This window comes from Haliaeetus albicilla, chromosome 8, assembly GCF_947461875.1.
Source record: "Haliaeetus albicilla chromosome 8, bHalAlb1.1, whole genome shotgun sequence".
NCBI classification, from domain to species: Eukaryota; Metazoa; Chordata; class Aves; order Accipitriformes; family Accipitridae; genus Haliaeetus; species Haliaeetus albicilla.
In genome coordinates, this window is record NC_091490.1 from 10,546,846 (window position 1) to 10,569,623 (window position 22,778).

Below are 22,778 nucleotides of genomic sequence, written 5' to 3' on the forward strand. Positions count from 1 at the left end.
TACCGAAGGACTGAACTTAGTACTAAAGGATGTAAATCTAGATAAATATCATCACTTTTGAATAAATTACTGTGGATTTACACCAGCAAAACAGAGCTGAACTGCGTCCAGCCTCGCTATCAGGACAGGCAGAGGTTGCACTGATGTCCACGAGACCCATATTTGGACTTCTTTCTGAAAAGATGGTTAGGGAGATCCAGCTCGGGGTCTAATGTGCTAGGTGAGGGCCAAATCTTTAGTCCCAATGGCAAAGCCCTCCTTTGGTTTCAGTGATGGGAGGCTGGGATAACCCAACTCTCAATATACATTGGGCCTGGGTCCACACTTGCGTGCAACCAAGCTGCAAGAACAATGTCTCTCCAAAGGCTAAGCAGAATCAGTGCTCTGGAAGATAAACCACAGCACACAGTGCTGCTGGATTCAGAGCATCCCATAGTGCAGAGTTAGACCTCAGCTAAGGAACAGAGGGCTATTACAGTGGCTCAAGCATTCAGGAGAATCAGGGTCAGAAACTCCTTCGTTGCCTCAAACTTCTTACATGACCTGTGCCCACACAGGTAGGCATATCGTGTCATTCCTAGAGAAAGCAAGTCCTCCTGTGGACTTACCTTGTGCTCTTAAAAACAAACAAAAAATCCCCACAGCTAATGGCAGCTGCCTGAATCACGGGGCACTGCAAAAGTAAGCAAAGCAGAGACTGAGTTTCCTTTGCTACTCACGTGGGATGGGGCTCTAGCTAGAAAAAGCAGAGTCTCTCCATGCCAAGCCCATAGGCAGGACCTGAATTTAAGCAACTTTCTGGAGTTTCTGTTCCGCTTGGATAACATTTCCAGCACTCCAGGAGCTGGAGAACCGGCTCCAGGAGCTGTAACATCCCTATCACAGCCTCCCTCCACATCCACATTTCTTTCTACGAGTGCCATCAGAGTTTAAATAACAAACCGGAGCACAGCGGCCATGTGGAGAGCTCCCCACCTCCCAAAGAAGCAAGGAAAGGCTTTTCTGGCAAGGAAACGCCTGTCAGAGGAGAGGCAGCATCCCACCGTGCATCCGACGAGCGTGGAGAATATTAAAATCTCAGGCGGACCCAGGCCATAAAGGATGTCTGTGAAGATGGGTGGGTGGATTTGTTCACGCCGGGTTCGGTATGACCATTGTAAATCCCCAAGAGATTATTTTCCCGTAAATTAACCCATGAGAGACATGGCCGGAAAAAAACCCCAACCAAACCACTTTCCCCACCCTTCACAAAGGGACTGGGCAGATCAGGCTTCCCCAGTACCTCCTCTGGCAGCAGAAGATGGGCTGAACCTTCAGCCTGTGCTCAAGCCCTCCTGAACCATGGGCTGGACCAAACAATGGGGTGTTTTCAGGTGTTTCATTGCATTTTTTCTGTAAAATACAAGAAAATGTAAAAAGTTTTTTTCAGCAAAATACGAAGGTGAAGGGTCTGGGATGACATTAAACTGTCATTACTCAAGCCTTACTGGGGAGTAAGAACATTTTTCTCAGATCTCAAAACTGAGGAGCTACCAGGTCTTTTTGGCCATGTGGTGGTTGATGGCTCAACCTCGCACTCACCATATCTCCCTCACATGACCTAGGAGATGTCATCTGCCCACAGTGCTCCATCCTCAGAGGAGAAAAGAGATGTCTCGTACCCAAACTACAACTGCAACACACCATAGCAGGAGAGTTGAATCAGAACCGCCCACATTTCTAGCTAGCTTTTTTTTTTCTAGGCTATTTAGTTATTTTGAGGGTGGCTTCAAATTCCTGATCAAAATCCAAATCTTCTGCAAGGAGGACGTTTTCTAAATCAAGTCCACTCATTTAGATAACTTTTTTTAAGCAGACAAAGATATTTCCCCTGGCTTTAGACCCATGGATAAAAATGGGATGAGGACAAGGAGTAGCTTGGGCACTGGATGGTCTCAGACCAGAGGAAAGCCACAGATAAAAGGTCTTACCACATAGGGAATTTTTGGTGCATCAAGTCGGAAAAGAAAATTAATAAAATTTTAAATCAAATGGGAACATTTCTGATATATTATTGCAAAATCTCTGTTTTGCTGATTCTTTCTAGGCAGCCTGTGAAAGGAAAGGAAGAAAAACACCTGATGCCTTTGTGACAGAGCGGTCCAGACGTGGGGTGTCCCCATGGGAAGCCGGACCCCGAAGGCCATCGCTGCCGGGAGGGCAGGGACACAGCCGAGGGAGGCCTCTCTTCCCGGCTCTGCCCCTGGCACTGGAGGGGGTGCTGAGCACGTCACTCCTCTATTTATTTGCCTTTTCTCATCACCTTTCCCGCTTATCTCTTTTGCCCTGGATGCCCTCCTTTTTCTCACTTCATCTGCAGCTCCTGGGCTAGAAAAGGCCCCCTGTTCGGCAGGAGACTCTGAACACAGCTGGGATTCACTGAATAAATAAATAAGTAGATCTGCCCGTCATAACTATACTTTAAATTCCCTGCACGGGAGAGACTTCCCCTTTACATTCTCTCAGCTAACACTTTTACCAGGAACCAGAGGCTGAAAAAATTGATCTCTTTGGCTGTTTTCACCTAATACTCTTGGTAGATTTGATTCCTTACAGGTATTTTTTTTTAAAATAGGCTAAACTAAGGAATGGCTTATTACAGTTGCAAACTGCAGTTAACAGCAAAAAGAAAAGAAATTCCCTTGGCCGCTTTTCAGAGAATGATGAGTCCAAGGAGGGAATATGAAGCATCTTTACTCAAACACATAAAACTAGTTATTATCACAATTAAGGAAGAGCAGAAATGGGAGGAGGAGCTGAGCTTGCTCTGTATTTCATGATATCCAGCTCACCTTGTCCTCAAGGGGCAAAATTATAAACCCACATGCCTCTGCAATCAAGGTATAAACTTTAGGTCTAAGGTGGAAGAGATCTCTAACTCTTGTCACAGGAATGCAAGGCTAGATGAAGAATTGGAGGGAGTGTAAGAAAGCAAGCAGGAGAGAGAAGGTGTTGGGTTCCCTTTAAAGCAGGTACCTAAATCTGAGGATTTTTTTTTTAAACCCTCTTTAAGATGAAGGCTCTGCTAATAACATGTCCAGAAGATGGCTCCTGGCAAATTGCTTTGTTATTCTTGTCAAAAAAAAAAGTCCCTTGGAAGCAGTCAATTTTAAACCATATATCAAAATGATTAATTGCCCTTAAATGAACAGATGTTGAAGTACCCTTGAATGGGGCTAACGCCTTTTTGGATTGCAAGCATAATGTATTCATGGACTTGGAAAAATATCATTAGGGCTATTAATTAGCTATAAGCACCAAAAGCTTTGGTGACTCCAAGGTGTTCACTTTTTTTTTTTTTTTTTGGTCCTCTTTTTAAGACTTAAGGGGGAACAACTGGTTTTGCTGGAATAAGGTTAGCAGGTATTTTTTTTTAATGCTGTGCAGAAAACCTTGCCAAGTAGCTCAATTTGGAAAAACTGTAAGAAATACCAGCTGACCTCTAAACACGGGTAGGAACTAGCCACATCAGCCAGGACGTAAGGAGAGAGCACAAGTATAGTGGGGCAAAGAAAGACAAGGGAGGGAATAAAAGAAAGAAACCTGACATTGCAGGAGGCTGCTTAGGATGTAATTCTGCTCTCAGCCAAGGGAAAATGTGTTAAACCACAAACATTGTGTGAAGGTTTGAGTCGATTTTGGGGGGAAAAGGTGCTTTGTGTCCTCTTAATTTGGGGAGAAAGGAACTTTTATTGCATAGTTGACCCTGGAGGAAAAAAAAAAAAAAATTCCGCTTCCCACTAATCTCACTTTCCTCCAAACCTCCAAGAGCAAAGGGAGAAATGTAGCAAGCTGTGGCTTGAGACTTTTTAGTAACAGAAAATCCTTAAAAGTGAGCCTGTTTTGGTCTCTTTTCAAATACTGCATCAAATATATTTTCAATGAATTCATGGAAAAAAAGGAGGCAGGGAAGAGAAAAAAAAAACTTTTAAAATCTGTTTAAGTTTATAAACAAGATTAAAGAAACAATGTCAAGGGTCTTATGGAAATGGTGATAGTGCCCCTTTAAATAAGAGCAAGTGGAGATTTTCTATATCACTGTGCAGTTTAAATCTTTCTTGATGGACCGGACACTAGTCCTCCTTAAATCCTTCAGAAAGCTGCTTTAAGGAAAAAGGCTGCGAGGAATTTCTTCTCGCTTTAATTGCTTAAGAAACGGTTCCCACAATGAGCTGTGGCCTAGATTTGCCTCTCATTTAAGTTCTGATTTTTAAAAGTTCACAAGTTAATCCCCTTTCGGTCTCACACGAATGCGGTTGGCGTCGGGGACAAAGTACTGGACAATGTCTGGAACATTTCAAACCCCCAAAAGATGCCCCATACCAAAAAAAAAAAAAAAAAAAAAAAAAAAAAAAAAAAAACCAACAAAAAAAATCAAACCCCAAAACAAAACCAAGCAAAGTGGCCTTGATTTAGTTAAGTAGCTATTTTAAGACCTTGTTGCCATTATAATTTGAGGCAAGTAGAAATCGTCTTGCACTGTATCTGCTGTAGATCCAGGGGTAAGGAGGTTTGGCAGTGTTTGCAGTTTTCTTCCTTGTCCGTCTTCCAAGGATGGATCTTTATTTCCCTTTATTCAACCTAAAATTAAATGTCTGCGTCTTTAGCACAGTTTACTGTCCTGGCAAGAGGTGTGCTAAAATTCACAAAAAAAACCAAAGAGGGAGAGAAGGAGGGAGTTAATGCATTACCTGTTTAAAACATAACCAGCTTGGCTTTGATTATAGTTGTTCTGAAGGAAACAGCACGATTTCTGTGCAAATGCAAACACAATTCTGTGTGTATGGGGATGTGGCATGTGTAGATAAAATACCCTAGATAAGGAAATTACACGTGTTTCCAAATAAAATGAGAAAAACACAATTTACTTCCAATGTTATGTCCTGACCGTCCCACTCTTTTTTTCTTTCTTTTTTTTTTCCAAAAAGCAGTTTTCAAATTAAAAGCAGCAGCTGTCCTTCCCGTCATGCAGGTGACGGTGCTTAGAGTCTACATAGAAACCTGAAAATGCCGGTTCACTTAGCAAAGACAGAAAAAATGGTCTTTGAAGGGGATTTTTTGGTACATGTATAGACCCAGCCAGTTAGCCAAAATATTTCCGTTAATATCACGAAAACTTGACATGTCCCTTCTACCTGGCAAACTGACAAATTGCCCCCACCCCGTCTCGTAGTGCAGGATCAAGTCGGGGTAGCAGATTTACGTATTTTCAGATTTAATTTTGTTCTGCCATGCAAAACTTACACACAAAAAAATTTGCCCGATTTCTGTCCCCTTCTACCCCCGTTGTTTTTGGATTTGTTTTTTCTTTTTTTTTTTAACTATTGTTGTTATTATTATTATTATTGTTATTTTATTGGCTGTCGTGGAAATAGCCATTTCTCGCCCAGCCAAGCCGAGTTTTGGTGTCGGACCCGGTGCCGGTCGCAAGTTTGCGGAGCCCCGGGATGGACGGGGCGGCTCGGGAGGGACCAGGACCGGGACCGGGACCCGGGGGGGGGGGGTTGCCGTGGGGGGGACCCCCCCCTGCTGCAAACCTCCCCTTGCCGGGGCTGCTTTCCCTCCTGCTCAGCCCGCATGCCTCCCTCGGTTCCCCGCGTTTTGGTGAAGAAACCCCTGTAATCTCGACACAACCGGTACCGATTTCCTTGATGCCTTGCCCGCATCGATAGCTTGGGGCGGGGGGTAAATGTGATAAATCAGTTCTGCGGACAAACTGGGGTTACTTTTCCGAGCTGCGCTAAATGCCCTGTTTACTCGTTTCTGCGAAGAAGCGCTGAATTAAACGCAATTATTTATTTATAGGAGCTGGTTAAACAGCAGAAATCCCGTCGCTGGAAAGCTCGGAAAGATTTTCTGAAGAGAGAGGGGAACTGTTATTATTTCTTCGGGGGGAAGGGAGGAATTAAAACTCAGGATTTTTCATCGAAGCAATCACAAAATCTCCCGTGCTTAATAGCTCAGCGAGCAGAAAGGCGAGACAATGGTGAAATCGCGGTCGGAGGGGTTGGGATTTTGTGCCTGGGCTGCAAGCGACCATTCAGAAACAACCGAGAATACGCGCTGCCCCCACCCCGAGGGGCACAGCCTCCCCCCCCCCCCCCCGGCACACGGGGAGACCCTTCCCCGCTGCATGAAAGCAAGGAGCCCTGCAAAGTTTGCCGGTTACTTGAGCAGATTTTTGCACCCCGGGGTTGAGGTTTGTGCCCCAGCTCCTGCGAGCTACAGGTTTGCGGGGCTGCTCCCAGCCAGGCTTTGGAGGGTGAGAGGGGGCTTCCAGGGGGGTCACTGAATTTTGGGAAGCATCGTCTGCCTGCTCCCCACCGTCCCCCGTGTCAAGTCGTTGTGATTAGAGGAGCAGGGAAGGTGTCGGTTGCAAACTCGGGGCGGGGAGGGGGGGATCCCTTTGCAGAGTCACCCTAAAAAAAGCAAAAAGGGAGATTCCCCGTGGGCTTTGGGGGGTGGTGCCCAGGTCAGGCCGGGCACGGTGCCCCCCAAAAAACGCCCCCCGAAAAGCGATAACGGCAATCAAAGCGCCGAGTTTCGCCCAATCGGTTTCCCGGCCAAAAGCGGGTGGTTATTAATTAGAGGGTGCGGGGGAAAAGCAGTTGCGAGGGGCTCCCCTCCTTCCTGGGGACCAAGCGGGACTTTGGCAGACCGAGGGCTGGAATAGGTTTCAATAGATTCCCCCCCCCCCCCTTTGCCGAGACAATCGCTTGGTACCCCATAACCTCTGGAAAAAAAAAAAGTATATATATATGTATACAATAAAAATAAATACAAGAAAGTGGCACTTGGAGCCTTCTGGTGTCCTGAGCCAGACCGACCCCCTCTTTTTTCTTGGTCAGAATTTGTACAAAATATCAAGCTCAAATTAAAAGGTCCTCTCCCCCCCTCTTATTCTTTCTTGTTCCCTTAATTCCTGTCTAAACGGTTTTGCTCTGGGAGAAGAAATCTTTTCTATAGGAGGGAGAGAGGAAAAAAAAAACTTCAAGAAGAGAAGGGTATTATTGTTTTAATCCTCTTACCCGCAGTCATTTTAAAACAGGGTGTTTTGGAGCCTGAAATGGCGTCTCGTCTCCCAATCCCATCCTAAATCCTCCTGGGCTGGGAGAGAATCTAAAGGCAAGGAGCTGGCATCTATTAGCAATCTCTCTAAAGGCTTTAAACTGCTCTTTCTGCTGCGAAGGCATGGCAAAGCTGAAAAGCAAACACAACCATCGCTCCAGTTAGTGAGCTCTGCCAGATAACCAGCCCGGCCGCTGGACGGGAAGGTACCTGCAAAAATCCCGCAGAGAGAGAAAGAAAGAAAAAGAAAAGGAAAAGCTAGTTTTCCTCCTTTTACATCCCGAAAAAAACCCAAAAAACATTTCGGGGGAAAGTATAAAAAAAAAAATTAAAAAGCGGGGGGGTGCGTTAACCGGTCGTTCCTTCTTCGCCGAAGCCCCGTGGCCTCCCCTTCTTGTCCGCTTTCCCCCCTCTGTCCCCCTGTGTCCCCCCCCCGGCACTGGCAGAGCCACCCGTGTGCTCCCGGCTGCCGGAGCGGAGCTTTCCCGACGGGGCGGGCTGCGGACCCGCAGCTCCTGCGGGCTCCTTCCATTATTCCTAATTTTATCTTTCTGTGTCCCCCCCACCCCGTTTTAAAGAGCAGCCGAGGGGTGCAGCAGGCTACGCTGGGACAGAGTGGGGGCCAGGAGGAGGGGGGGGGCCGCGGCGGCTCTGTAATTAACGCTGGGAGACGATCCCCCAATTAGCACCTCCAACACAGGGGCCATCGGGGGAGAGAGAAACTTCAGGGTCTGCTCCAGCCTAGTGTTAAGCAGGGGGGGCCGGGGGGGGGGCTGGCTTCCCTCCCCTACGCCTTACGGACCCCATCAGCCCCCCCCCCCCGGCCCTAGGTCTAGCCCTCCTCCCTCCACCGGCATCCCATCGGCTCCCAGGGCTTTAATTAGGCGTTTACACCTCGGCTTGGAGTAAATGACTGGTAAGAAGTGTTGGGGGGGGGGGGGGATGCGGGGTGGGGTGTGGGGGTGTATCAGCAGCCCCGTTTTGATTGACAGGGTGGAGGACCATTGAAAATCTCGCTGGGTAGCTCCCGGGTCGCTATGAAGCTCCTTTTAAAAATCCTTCTTCAATGCTGCCTCCCGGTAGATGGCAGCTCCGCCGGGCGCGGAGGCAGCGCGCAGGCAGCGCGGGCGGATGGAGTAGGGCGGGCCGGGGCGCAGCGCCGCGCCCGCGGGCCGCGCTCCCACGCGTGTCACCGCTCCCACGGCGGGCGGAGAGGCTGCGCCGCCGCCCCAGGTAAGACACCCACCACCCCACCCCCCTCCCCAATACTCACACACACACCCCTACCCCTCCCCAGGCAGCGCGGCTCCGGGTGGGTTGGGGATGCGGGGAGGGGGGGAAATAAGGCGAGTTTGGGGCTTGGGGGAATCTCTCCGTGGGGGACTCCACGCCCGGCAGGGATGCGCGTACCGCGGAAGAGGGGAAGCCCAGCCCGGGCTCCAGCGCAAGTCCCATCCCCTCTTGTCCCTCTTTTTTTGCTTTATTTGGAGTATACTACGCTTCCTCAAAAAAAAAAAAAAAAAGAAAAAAAAGGCAAAACCGCAACTACTAGTTCAGGGCCTCGCGGCGTGGGCTGGGACCGTGGGCCAGCTCCGGTGTGGGTTTAGGCAGCTGGCGGGGAAAAGAAGGGTGCAACCCGGCTCAGGGGAAGGGGGGGGGGATGCGCATCCCTCCGTCTGCTGGGCTTCGAGGGAGGGAAAGCGCAACTTTCCCCCCTATTTACATAATGATGTTTTAATAAGCCGCGCAGCCCGGTGAGAGTTCGCCGGGGGGCAGAACCCACCCCGAGCGGGGCCGGGAGAGAGGGGGAGGCCGGGGGATGGCCCCGCTTGGGGGGGGGGGGGCGGCTCTGGGGGTGGCTTTTTTTTTCTGATCCGGCTCGAAGTTGAGCGCGGAGGGGACGGCAAGGAAAGGCAAGACTCCGGCAGCGCTCGGAAACCTTTCTAGGGAAAATCATCCCCCCCCCACACACACACCACCCCTTTGCGAGGTTAGATGGCAAAACGGACGGGGACCCGCCTGCAAGGAGCTGGGGGTCCGGTCTGTGCCCCCCCCCCCCCTTTACTTTAAGAGGTATATAAATCCCGGACCTGCGCTGCCAGGCTCGCTTGATAAATTAAGGGCTTCGCAGTCGAAACCTATTTACACCTCCATTATAGGGCTAACCAAATGGGGATCAGCATGCATATTTTTACCGCGAGAGATCTCATACATCTCCGCCAGAGTCGCCCCTCGGGCCATGGGATAACAGATAGGGAAGGGGGGGGGGTCGCGCTCTGCCGCAGCCAGCACTCGAGTGGAAAAAAGTCCGTGTCCCCGCTCGGTGCCGGCTGCTCGGGGCACCGGGGACCCGTTCCCCTTGCAGGGGGCAAGGAGAGGACGAGGGTGACCTCCTCACGGGGGGGGTATCCCGCCTTGGGGGGGGGGGGGGGACGCGGGCTCCTCTAGCCCAAAGCCTTTCCTCGGGGAAGTTTCTCCTGCGAGGCAGATAGGGTTTGACTGCGAAACCTGCTGTAGCTGCCCCCTTTTTTTTTGGGGGGGGGGGGGAGAAGGGGCAAGAAACGCTCCGCACGGAGCCCTCCGGTCCCCGGCTGCAATTTCCATTTATTTCCAGGCATGGACCTCGGGCGGGGGGGGGAGCAGGGGTCAGCGCATCCCGGACCGAGTCCTTAGTGTCCCCGAGGGTCCCCACGGCGAGCCCGGCAGCGGAAAGGAGGGAGGGGGCAACATCCCCCGGTTGCCGGTGGGATGCGCTCACCGAGCGCTGCCCGATCCCTTCGGAAACGAAAAGCGGGCGGAGCGAAGCGGCACCAAAGCCGGGGCCCCGGGGAATGCTCGGCCCAAAAGCCCCGTCCCCGGTGGCGGGGGGTCTGCGGGATTCCCCCCGCACCCGCCGCTCCAGCCGGCCGGGCTCCGGCTGTGTCCCGCACTCCGGCTCCTCTTCCAGCGCCGGGGAAAAAGAAATTTCCCCCCCCACACACACCCCCCCGCTCCGCCCCATCCCGTCCCCTCCGGCGGCCCCCTCCAGTTCCACTTGGTTAGCTCAAGTTTTCCATGTAAATGACAGTAATAAATATCTAATCATGTCCCGCAGCTATCGGCGGCTCGCCGAGCAGCCGGCATTAATGAGACATCCAGGGGAAGGGGGGGAAAGGAGCGAAAAAAAAAAAAAAATTAAAAAAGGAGGAGGAAAGTTTTTTTCCGCTCTCCCCAAAATGGTTTCTAAAAGTAAGGCCCCGCCGCGGGGCGCGGGGGGGGCGCGGATCGCACCTGTGGGTCGCGCTCGGGTTCAAACCCGTCCCCTTTAATTAACCCCCTTCCCAAAATCCCAGCAATTCCCCCCCCCATCCCTGGGCCGGTCTCATCCCCGGCCCGGGGGCTGCCCTCCCGAAAGCCCCGCGGAGCTGCGTGTGCCCATCCCCGCCGTGATTCCCAAACAATTAATGGGGCTGCAAAGAGCTTTTAATATTGACGGGGGGGGGAGGCTAAGGCTGAAATTAAACCATGAGAGTTGGATTTGTTCGCCTAACGCTAAACAAATGGACTGATTACCTTTTTTCCAAACGCATCAGTCATACTACATTAAGTAGCAGAGAGCTAATTATCCCAATTAGGAGGCTGATTTATAATTAATGGCTTGGACCAAGTGATAATTGGATGTTAATGGATAACAGTTTTGTCTGAAGTTAGCCTCCCGCTTCCCCAAAGGCAGGGCTGGAGGGTTTGGTGTTTTGGTGGGGTTTTGTTTTTTTTTTTCCTTCCTCTCTCCCCCTCTCCTCTCACCTCTGCATGGAGCACAAAGCAAATGAGGAGCAAAAACTGCTCTTAGCTGGCTCGGTGGGGACTGTCCCAGGGCTGGAGGGGGCCGCCGGCCGCTTCCCGGCCTGGCCGGGGCTCAGAGAGGTGGGCTGTGGGGGTAACCTCCAGCACCCCTCCATCCCCAGCTTTTCAAGCAGTCCCTGCTACTTTTTCCTCCCCTTTCTGAGTTTCCAAGCCGTGGCCAGCAGCTAACCCAAAGCAGCCGGGTTGTCCCATGTCCCCAGTGGGTGCTGGGTTCCTCATATCCATCCACAGGGTGTGAATCGTGTCCTCCATGGGGGGGCAAAAGCTGAGCCCCAAGGGGTGCCCCAGCACAGACGAGGCTGTCCCCTTGCCCTGCCTGTCCTAGGGAGAGCAGGATGGGGCTCACCCTGAAGAGGAGAGGATTTACACCCTCCCTGGTCCACAGTCCCCACTGCGCGGGGAGCACAGAGTGAGTCTGCAGTTTCTCACTGCTCCGTGTTTCTCTTAACCACATCTCAGAACAGGCACTTTGACTGGTTAGCTTTTCCCTTCCATGCTCACTTTTCACCCGTGAGTAAGTTGATGCAAGTCAATCCCAGTTCCTCGTTTGCCCCAGCTGGAGACACTTGGACCTACAACCCTTTGGCTTTCAGATTGTGTTTCTAAGTCCAGTTTTTCCATTCTAACTAAGAACTGTAAGGGCAGAAAATTCCTGAAAGGGTAAGAGTGACTTCAATTCTGAGTTACCCCATGACTGATGAGAGGTTGTATTAAATTACACCAATATACTCAATGCAAAAATACATCCAAAAACGTGTCAGCAGTTTATATTGGCTTTCCAGCTTTCCCTGCTAATTTAAAGACATCTTGATGTCTAAATGGGATGGTCTTATGCTCACACAAATCAGCAGGCTCCTGCAGTGATATTATTGCCATCTCAGAAGACGCAGCTCTGTTCCGCAGAACCGGCACAGATGTTGCTTCTCCTTAGTGCCGGGGTCGCTACCTGCATCAAAGAAACAGAGCCAGACCCAGAGGAGCTTCCCAAAGGTCAGAGAGAAGGGCAGGCTGGCCAGGCAAGTTTTAGCCCAATATAGTTGTAGAGGGAGTGACTGCTGTGGGTTTTGTTCCCAGTGTCTTTATCCTTTAAGAGAATGTTTTGCTGAGGAGGAGGGGAATCGGATGAAAAGAAGCTGGTGTGAACAGAATTTCTCTCCCTCCTGTCATCATCACGACCAGCCCTGCAAAAACAAAGGTGCTGCAGAGATGGTCCAGCACCAAGTTCTTGTGATGTGGCTGCCTACTGGTTTTGCTGGTGAAGCTATGGGTAAACCCTTTAGCTAGAAGTAGCCCATGTTTTCTAACACACCAGTTATTCTTTCTGTGTTTTCTCAGGGTCATCCCAAAATTCAGCTCGTCAAGATGGAAATGCTTCTGCTGAGGCACTGACAAATGTCAGTCAGGTCTGAACCCTTTCAAAAGGTTCAGTGCTGATTTCCACCGCTCATGTCCAAACAGAAATGTTTATAGCTACTTCGCTGCTTGTGGCAAAAACACAGAAGTAGGGAAAATGCTGAAGAACGTGGATTCAATAAAGCCCAAATTTTCCAACCCTGTGCAGCTACTGATAAACTAACCTACTTTGGGGGAACATCCATCAAAATATGCTTGTTGCGAAGAGGGTGGAGAATTCTGAAATGCAGCTAAATATCCAGGAATTAATGCAGGGTGCACTGGGGTTAGCCAAAACCTGGGTCTTTTTCTGCCAGTCTGTTCCATCCAAAAGGTACTGAAACTGAATTATTTTAATTTTTTCCCCTTTTGACTTCATCAGGTTTTGGATCAGACTCCTTATGTTTTTCTAAAGCATGTCTGGTGCAGATAGAGCTCCTGGGAAGGAGAGAGGCTCTGAGGGAGGGCTGGGAGCAGGGCTGGAATCGGGAGAGACCAGCAGTTCTCCAAACGGTGGCAAATGGGTGTTTACAGCCAGGAGTTGTGGGTGGGCTACAATACAAATGTGATTTCTTCTTGGTAGCTGCTGGCACAACTCTTTTAGGACCAATTGCAGCCTCTGTGTGGCTAGAGCAAACGTACATGAGAAATGCTGCTTTAAGCTGTCCAGATGTTAAAGCTCGAAGTATGGGGTATGGGGGCGTGACGCTTGGGACCTCCACTAGGATCCTCCAAAAAAAGAGAAACAGTTGGGCTGGGGGATGCAAGCTGATGGATCTCAGGGGGTAGAAAGTGCTTCTACCAAGGGAGCTGCAGAAACCTGATGTCTTCAGTCGTTTGTCGCCAACCGTACTGAGCGCTGGCGTGGAGCGAGCAGACAGCAGCTCTGCACGCTCTCGGTGTGTGTTAGCCCACGCTGGGTAAACATGCTTCTGCTGAAGGACTGCACATCTCCCCACAAAAAACCCAGCGGACATTTAGCTGCTCTGCCTGCTTTGCAGTGTACAGCTCTTTAAAGCACAGATCACCTGCTGGTGGCCAAAATATATTGCTTACTTTGGCAACTGCACTTAATTCAGTGTATGGATCCAAATGCTTACGGGAAAGAAAGCCTTACACGCATCCGCAGTGCTCCCCAGCCCCTGGCGCCTCTGCTGCTAACTCCAGTTCGTGGCCCTGTTTTAAGGTGGCACAAGTCTTCCCCCCCACCCCAGCACCTTCTTCTAAAAGTCATTGAACTCAAATAGCTTTTTTTAGTGGCAGGAAGAAAATTAGTGTTATCACTTGTAAAGAAGGAAAACGTAAAACTTTTGGTTTATTCTTTTAAGGTATTAAAGGTGCCCCACAGTTGCACGGCTTTCTGGAGCTGCCTTTCAGGATTTCTTTTTTTTTGACTAAGGTAGGACTTGTCTGTCATTTTGTCTTATAGCTGATCTTAGTCTGAGCAGAAGCAATTGCCACCGTGTCTTTTGTGATTGTAGTTTTGAGTGTTATAAGCACCATCTGCAGGGGTAGACCCGGGGTCCAGCTGTACTTGCAGAAACATCCTGGGTTCGGGCTCTCAGTTTCTGTCTCCTTCAAAACTTGCTTGTTCTTTAGACCTCTCCAAAATCAGCGTCAAGCAAAATTGCACTTGGTGTCACAGCCTTGCAGCTTTTCAGCTAACCAGCTGAAAGAGCAGCTAGGAAAGTCATTTTGTGCCAAGTGGGTCAAACTCCACCGACGCGGCACAAACCACTGCATTTCACAAAGATGTGTTGCTCTCTCCTCCTCGTGCACATACCTAACTGCTCTCAGCTTAACACCCAGAACTTATGGCTCCAACTTACATTTACGTGATGAATAGTGATGGTGGGTGGAGAAATTACCCTCCCTCCATGCCTCATCCCAGTCGCTGCTCTTGGAGCTCAGCATCTCAGCTCAGGCATTGCACTGGGAGCACCTGGAGCAAGCACAGCTTTCCTTCTGCCAGCCCAGCTACCAGGCTGGCTGGCAGCACCTGAGAGCAGCAGGAGAGGAACTGGGAATGTCTTTAACTGCCTGAGCAAATCTTTACAAAGCTTATCTGTCAGGGCCGTCTTCTGCCAGTGCTTCTTGCAGTGACTGATCTCTCTTGTTAGGGCTCAGGGCTCGACTGTAAGATCAGCGTCATGGTTGTGGTGCTCAGGACAGGGAAGGGTCCTGGGCCCTAAATGTTGCAGGCTTAAAAACATACTTCGACACAGAACTATAGATCCTTGTCTTGTTAACAAGACCGTGTTATGGGTAAAATCATCCAGGATATTGCTTTATCTTTCAGGGACAGTGGAGATTCCTGAACCCCCACCAGCAGCTCCAAGGAGCTGCCTTCAAGCCAGTCAGTTTGCTCATGCAAGCGATCTGCAGGCAAATACGCTGCAGGCAAAACTGTTTTGGGGGCAGAGAGCAGGCAGTGAGCTGCCCCTCGTGCTGCCAGCAGCCCTGAAGAAGCCCAGTTTGGGAAGTCTGGACCTTTCCCATCAGCTGGTTTGGAAAATTCCCTTTGCCAGCATTAAGGCAAACGAAATGATGCTTCTCAAGCAAAGGCATTTTTGCGAAAGCGAGAGGAAGGGCTGAGCCAGACAAACCGCATGCAAATACAACTAAGCCAGAAACATGCTTGTTTTGGAAGGGCTGCCAGGGGGGAAAGTACTATTTTTTTTTTTTTTTTTTTTTTTTGCATATAAACACCTAAGTTAAACACTTTAAGCTGTTTACTAAGTCAGTAGTTTGATTGCACAGCACTTTAAGGTTACTCCAAGTCCTGAAGTCAGGGCCAGTCTGGAGGTAGACACGCCATCAGGTCTCGAGACGTGAGAACAGCCAGGCAGCGCAGGTACGTGAGAGCCGGGCTGCAGCAGGACGCTGCTGCGTTTCACATCCACAAACGTGGAGCGTGCAGCAGCAATGCCGGCAGAGCCGGGTTGTAGGTACTCAAACTCCTCGGGGTCAGTCTGGGCTGCAGGGTTCAGTTTCTGTTGCAATATTAATCATAAGAAATCTAAAATGCATGATGTTTTTTGCCGTTGACCGAGCTGGAAGCAGAATGAGATCCTGAAACTAGAGCCGAAGTAGTGTTCATATTAAGAGCTTTTCTTATTTACCCAGAAGAATGCTTCTGTTTCAATATAGATTACAAGAGCTTTTACTGAGGGTTGAGCGCTGCTCCAAAGGGGAGAAGGGAGGTGCGTTTATACTGATTTGATCCGTAAGCACTGATCGTCATGTGTAAATTACGGCAAGCAAGAAATTCAGCACCACGGTGATGTTTAGTGATCCCAATCCTGGCTCTACACTGCAAATCACTGGGCTCCAACCCTTAAAACTGGCTCAAAAGCAAAGACTATGAGGGTGTCTTTTATTTTATTTCAGATTTTGTGAGCCCGCTCTTTGAAGCGTGCCTCTGCAAACAGAGATGCTGGACAGTCTTTTGCCAGGAACTGTCTAATCAATCACTTGGTTCTGTTATCTGGGGCTTTGGGGCAGGGGGGAATGATGATTTCCCAAAAGCCTTAACTAAAAGTCACAGCAACTGATGTGAGTTACCTCTGTCAGCCAGGACCTGTTACCTCAGCCACTTGCGACCTGGTGTCTGAGTTTGTAGACCACTACAATAAAACATCCCCATCTCAAGCAGGATGCTCTGAGGTTTGTTTCATAAAACTCACAAACCTTCTCACATCCTATTATGCTTCTGCTACAAATAAATGAGCATTATGAATCCGGTTGCTGTGCTCTTCAGCAACACAGCTCCGACAGAGGCAATTATTTGACAAGGTCTACCCAAAAACTGACGCTGTTCCTAACTGGAAGTATTTCCAAATTTCCGCTGCTAGCAAGCCTCCTGGTTTTAAGAAAAAGATCTCTTTCATTTATACCAAGGTCGGTAGTAGTAGCTGAATGTGAGCTGCAAGAATTGGTGTAACCAGTCAGGTTTTGCTTTTGGTGGGTTGTGACTTGTTCAACTAGACTAGGTCTAATTAAGATCGCACTCTGCACTAAGAAATGAACTGCATTTAAATCCAGGGATTTACACAGGTGTCAAAATATTGCAGGAAGATCAGAAATGGGGAATTTTGATTTTTTTGAAAACTGTTCTCAATTCCTTCATTTCAGTTATAAGAAAAGTCCTGTGGAAACCTATTTTTATGGTGCATGTTGCTCTCAGACTCTGACGTTTGAATGAGAAAATATGATGTGTTGCAGTATTTCAAATTATTTATGTTTCATCCACTAGAAAGGTGAGATTGTTTCCTTAGACATTCAGCAATCTCACGTGAGGAACAAAACTGATTTATAACATGCTGGTTATTATCTTGTGTGATTTTGGACCTTTATATATCTTAAAGATTTAGGGATATAAAAAAAAAAAAAAGATTGAAGAAAACCTCTTGCAAGGATCATTTATCCAGAACCCCCAGGTATGTAATTTATTTAGTATCAAATACATATAAAACTGATGTCTGTATATAGAGTGAGCCTATTTTCCTAGACTGTCAGATAAGCAGAGACAGAGATTCATTATTTATCTTGCTGATTTAAAGTGTTTCTGAATAAGGACTCAAAGCATAAAATCATAAAGCAGAACAGCTCCAGGGAGGAGGGGGGGAAATATTTTGTTGTGATTTTATTTTTTATGGTGTTTATTGCCAGCAGTAATAAGGGGGACATTGTTAGCACAAACTATTTGCTGTTATTCCCTGTTAGTAATGAACAACAGGTTCCTGTGCTTTGCATAAACATGAGTAGAGATTTGTATCTCCTGAGCTGGCGCTCAGGCTGGGGGACCGCAACTTTGCTTTTGACCTGACAGGGCTGCTCCTAGTTTTTTCTGTCATCTGCAGGAACCCCAAACACCAGACCACAGCACCAGACTTTCCTTTTATGATTTTTTTTTTTCCTCTGATGCTTTTCCCATGTTCAAGTTGTGTCTTTCATCAGGGCACAGAGCTGAGGCAGCGCCAAGCTCTTCCAAACTTCAAGCGCATCTCTGGCGAATCTCTCCTCACCAGTAACGAACTATGGTGTTGAAATTCACTTCTGCCAATGAGTTGCCAAAGTCCAGATGTAACCTTTTTAGTACAGCTTATTTCCCACATAAAGGAGGGCTCATACACCCCACCACCATCACCAACCCTCCCAATTTCTGGAGAGATTTAATGAAAAGATAACGTAACACCCCATGGTGCCCATTAGTCAAAAGCAGGCTCTGGTATCCTCTTCCTGACTTCTCTAGGATAAACTTACTCTTTTTAACTCATAGGTTTTATTATCCCATTCTTCATGATGGCACCTGAGCATCTTGTGTAGGTCAGTGAATTTAGTCTCAGTACTTTTTTGAGATTGGGATGACTCAGTATTTGGGGGGACCAACTGAAGGGAAAAGAGAAAATGGTCCAAAGCCTCTGCAAAGCTTTGAGTCCTACATTCAGCCTCAAACTCACCTCAACCAACAGTGTTTGCTTGAGAAGGGCTAACGTCTTATCTTAGGCGTTTTATTACTTCTACCTCGGAAAGCTGGCCAGAATAAGCTATTGAAGAAAATTCCTCCATCTTGACTCAGTTTAGATTTGGGGGGAAAGGAGGTGTGTTACTCCAGAATAACACACTTGAGCAAAACCACTTTCTTGGTTTAAAATCCCTTTCCTCCAGAGCAGCATTGGCACAGGGAGCTGCCCTGGATGTCCTTATTCAGGACAGCTCAGCACGGGGACACGCTCTCCAGCGTTGACACAAGCTCTGAGGCCAGCACAAGTGACACTTGAGTATGCAGGCTGCAGGGATCGATACGTTTCTCCCTTAATGACTTTTGTCAGTTCTGTATTTTTGTTAAAGGCCTTGTGTGTGAGTAGCAGGTGAAGCCAGGTAAAGACTGATGATGTTTTGATGGGGGGAGTAAGGGAGTGAAATGAGGAGAGGAGCGAACAGAAAATGTCCCTGATCTCAAATTCTTGGGTGCGGTTAGTGCAGCTCCAGGGTGGGGTTTGTGGTTTGTTGGGTTTTGGGTTTTTTTGGTTTTTTTTTTCTCCTGATAGAAGGGAAAATATGGATGTTTTGCTACAAGGCACTTTTCAGAAAATGTCAATATCTCATTTTTAAAAGATGTTTTATTGTTCCCAGATCTGCTTCAATTCCACACAAACACAAGCCACTAGGAACAGGAGTTTCACCTGGCAAGGAAATATGTGGTTCTCTCCTCTTCACATCTTGTCTTAGGACAGAATTATGTGCCTGGATACAAAATTAGTTACCAGTTAAATAGGGAAACTTAAAGCCTTTTACAAAAGTTGAGAAGCCAAAGTTGATAATATTAAAGCCCAGGGCCAAATTTCCCCTATATGCTATGCTGTTAAGTGGTGTACAATAAATTGTGCCACTCTTGTGCTATATGACTTTATGGGAACCTGAGGTTTTTGAGGCCAGTGTTGGGAAGGGGTGGATGGGAGCCACTTTGCGGCTGGAGCAATGCAGCTCTGTTCCAGGATAACGGGGTTCCCGTTCCCGACTGGTAAACGTGCAAAATTTTTTGCATCAGATTGAACAGCTGCAGCTGAATAAAGAGACGTCTGCTCTCTGAATTAGTCTGGGTCGGGCAGAGACCTATATCACCTGGCCTCTAAGCAATACGGAGGATGGAGAAACCTGGGTTTCTCACAGCCAGCAGCAGTTAAAGCTAAGGGGAACCCCTGGTCCTCTCTGTGAGGCCGGATCCTGGCAGGACACAGTCCCCGCAGCCCGAGGGATCTGCAGGCTTGGGAAGAAAAATGGGCACAGCATCCATGAGACTTCCATAATGAAAACTTAAGTGAGAAGTAAAAGCCATAGGAGGGTTTTTGGGACTGAGGTAGTAATGCCAGGATTGCAAAGGCAGAAGGAGCGGGAACCCCGGCAGGGTCCGGCACAGGGCATGGCGTGGAGACCTGACAGCCGGGTGCTGCAAAATGTAGGTAGCTCAGAGAGAGCAAGACTTTTGATGTCGGGATTGGAGAGTCACCGATGTGGCCCTGAGGGGCTGTGCAGAAGGAAACCACCCGCCCCAGGAGGTACCAGCCCCCGGCACTGCACCGAGGCACCCACTCCCCTGTGCTGAGCAAATGCTGCAGGATCAGCCCCCAGGCTCTGAGCAGGGGCAAACCTAGGCTACCCTCGCCCTACAGAGAAATTTTCCTCTCGCCTATTGTTTTCCTGCACCTTTCCTCAGCTCCCATCTCCTTTCTCCACCGCTCCCAACTCTCCAACCATCTCTGATGGACAAAATCAGGGTGAGGCACCCCTTTCTTCCAGGATGGACTCTACGTTACCCTCCCAGCTGTACTGACAACTGCTCAAGCCCATACCCTTCTGCAAAGGAGGAGCTCAAACTTCGCTCTCATCTTCCTCCTGGCTGCGGCTGTTCCTGAGGCCCTCCAGCCACCCAGGGACATAAAAGATGCATTTGCAGATTTTGAAAATTAAAACCATCTATACAGCCAGTGGGAAGGGATCAGCTTATTTGGTTGCTTAATGAAATATAAAGATTATTTTAACCAGTGTAAGCACTATTCGACAGCTTGTGAAACACAGCGGTGGCTTGATGAATGGCTTTCTCCATTAAAAAAAATTGCTGCATGATGTCTTTTAAATATTTAATTTATTGGGGTTGGAGTGTGCTCGGAGCTGACAGTTAAACAGGAGCTGTTTGTGGTCTCAGTTAACTTTGCTTACCAGGCTGAACAGTCTCGCCCAGTAAATTCCCTCATTTTTTATACTGAATCTGGGATGATACATTTGCTGCACAAGCGAGTAGCAAGTTCTGCCTGTCATCTGCACCACAGCGCGCCAGGCAGTTATTTAGTGATAACAGTAAGATAACTTTAGTAAGCTGTGATGGGTAGTGACCCCTGTCCCAAGTCCATCATTATTAAGTCTCCCACTTTTTATTTTCTTTACTTTTTATTTGATGCACTTTCTTCTAGGCCACCCAGAAGAGTTTGTTCAGACACACATGTACACACAAAAGCATCTTTTAACAATCAAATAAACTGAAATCTTCCTGGAGCAAGTGTTTCAGTGGAAACACTGGGCTCCAGACACAACATCATTGGCAGTGTCCTCAAAAGACTGTATAGTATGGGAAAAATTCCCCTCCTCTCCCTCTTGATTTTTTTCCCTTAATGTGCCAGCTTGGTACACAACCAAAATCATGCAGGGGGATTAGAAAAGAAACAGGCGTTTCTGTGAGCTGGGAGTCAAAAACACTTGGCCTCCCACATATCTCCTGGCAAGGCTGAGCCCCGGTGTGGATTCTCCAGTGTCTGTTAAGCACAGAGGTCTGGCAGCAGCCCAGGGCAATTAATAGGTTCTGTGTCTTCAAATGGTTTTCACGAAACACGCAGGAACTTAATAAGCTTTGAGACCTCCATGCTGCTGGCCAAAGCTGGTGGAACCAGCCAGCCGGTTCACAAGTGACGGAGTGGGAAGGGAGGAGGCAAAATGAAGTTGCAAACCTCTGTGTCGCTGCCTGCATTGCCCAGAAAAGCCAGTCCTTCTCTCGGACTGTGAGAGCGAAGCAGCGAACGACTCTCCAGCCGACTGTGGCGGTCTTGCTGATGACGGGGACGGGCTGAGCGCCGCCGCTCTTTGGAACCGAACTGTGCCAAGGATGGGGTGAGGCTGCGGCACAGACACCGCTGGAACCGTTCAAGGTAGTGGTTGGGTCGGGGACCTGCAGGTCTTCCCCCAGGTGATGGGAGATGTCCTCTGTGGCCACGTCAATGGCAGTGCCACTGGGACACGCTCCTGTCCCTTAGCATGTGCCACCAGCAGCAAAGCTGTGCAGTCCAGCAAAGCAACAGCCCTGCTATAATTTACCTGTGAACCCGTCGTGGGGAAAATACAAAGGCCAAAAACCTGTTGTCATGTGAAGTCCCTCCCCTTCATCAGAGAACCAGCAAACAATTTTGGCATTTCTCAGGTCTTCCCTAAGCTTGACTAGAGCAGAGCTATGGCATTCTTGTGTTTAGGTCAGCATCTGAACCAAAAATATCCATTTTCACAGCAGTTCAGCTTAGAATAGCATTGGCTTTCTCTCTGTTAGAGTGAATAAAACCTTAATGGGATATAGATGAAGGTTATTATTTGGTTTTGGGGTTGTCTTTGCTTTTCTAAAAACTGGGGTAAATTTTGAAATGAAACATTTTGAAAATGAATTCAAAAGTGATTGCCTGGATACCATAAAACAAAACAGATCTGATTTTCCCCTGTTTTCCAGAACTAGCTACAGAATATGTCTCAGGCACCCTTAAATGCATTTTTCAATAAATCAGCTATTCATATAAAAATTGTCTGTCTGTACTTTGAAGTAGGAGGCAGGTTTTGTTTTTTCTTATACTCTCATATAGGATGTGGTAGGAAAGGACGTGACCAGTAACATTCTCCATGGGCCATAAGGTTGTGGCTGGCATTGCACAGAGTGAGGTGGGGTGTGGGTCCCTTCCAACTTGAGATATTCTGTGATTCTACAATTCTATTTAGGTGCTGGATAGCCACCGATCTTTTTTTGAGTCTAAAACTAAAGAATTGGGGAGTGAATCCAGAGTGGGTGAACAGGGAGACACAAAGCAGGTGAAGGTGGTGGTATCAGGGTGTGCATCACATCTTCGTGGTGTACCCACACCTGGATCTGTCCCAAATTGTTGGTTTATAATTACTGCAGCCTCTTTGAGAAGACAGTCCCAAAGGCAGCACTCACACTCATGACAAAATCCCTTAGGCAAAAAAAACCCACCCCAGAACAATGAGGACCATCCCTGAGCTGGCAGAGTGTTTGACCAAATTCCCGCTGCGTGGCTTCCCTCCTCCGTTCCTGGGTGCCACGATGGAGAGGTGCTTGTGAGGGTGAGGCACAAGATGCCTCAGGTCATTGCCAGACCCTATAGTACAAAATTCAGCTGCTTTTCCCAGGAACTACAGCTTGGTCTCTGGATGTTAAACAAAGTCACTCCATGTTTGTGCTTCCTACATGAAGGTGGTCTGGGAGAAAATGGGAATTCAGAGCAGGAGGGGTGGTGGGAGCAACTTGTTTCCATTCCTCCCTCTTCACCGAGAGTCTGTCCTCCATGGTATAAATCCTCTATAGGGAAAAATGAAGGTCTTTCCTCAGTACAGAAAAAACATCAGATAATTGTTCATCCAAATTTTTGCTGTTCAATGCATCATGTTTCTCCTAAACTCATGGGATTTGAACCACCTCCCTCCAGTAATCAAACTGTTTTCTAAGAGTTTGCCTAGATAGCCTGTCTGCTTTCCTTAAGTTAGTCCAGCTGGACGTCTTTCTCTGTATGTTCATTCATTGCACTGACTTTCCAGGTGATGACTTGCTAATGTTTTAAAAATTTTCTTGTGTGGCAAATGTTTCACAACTTCCTTCCCAATGTCTT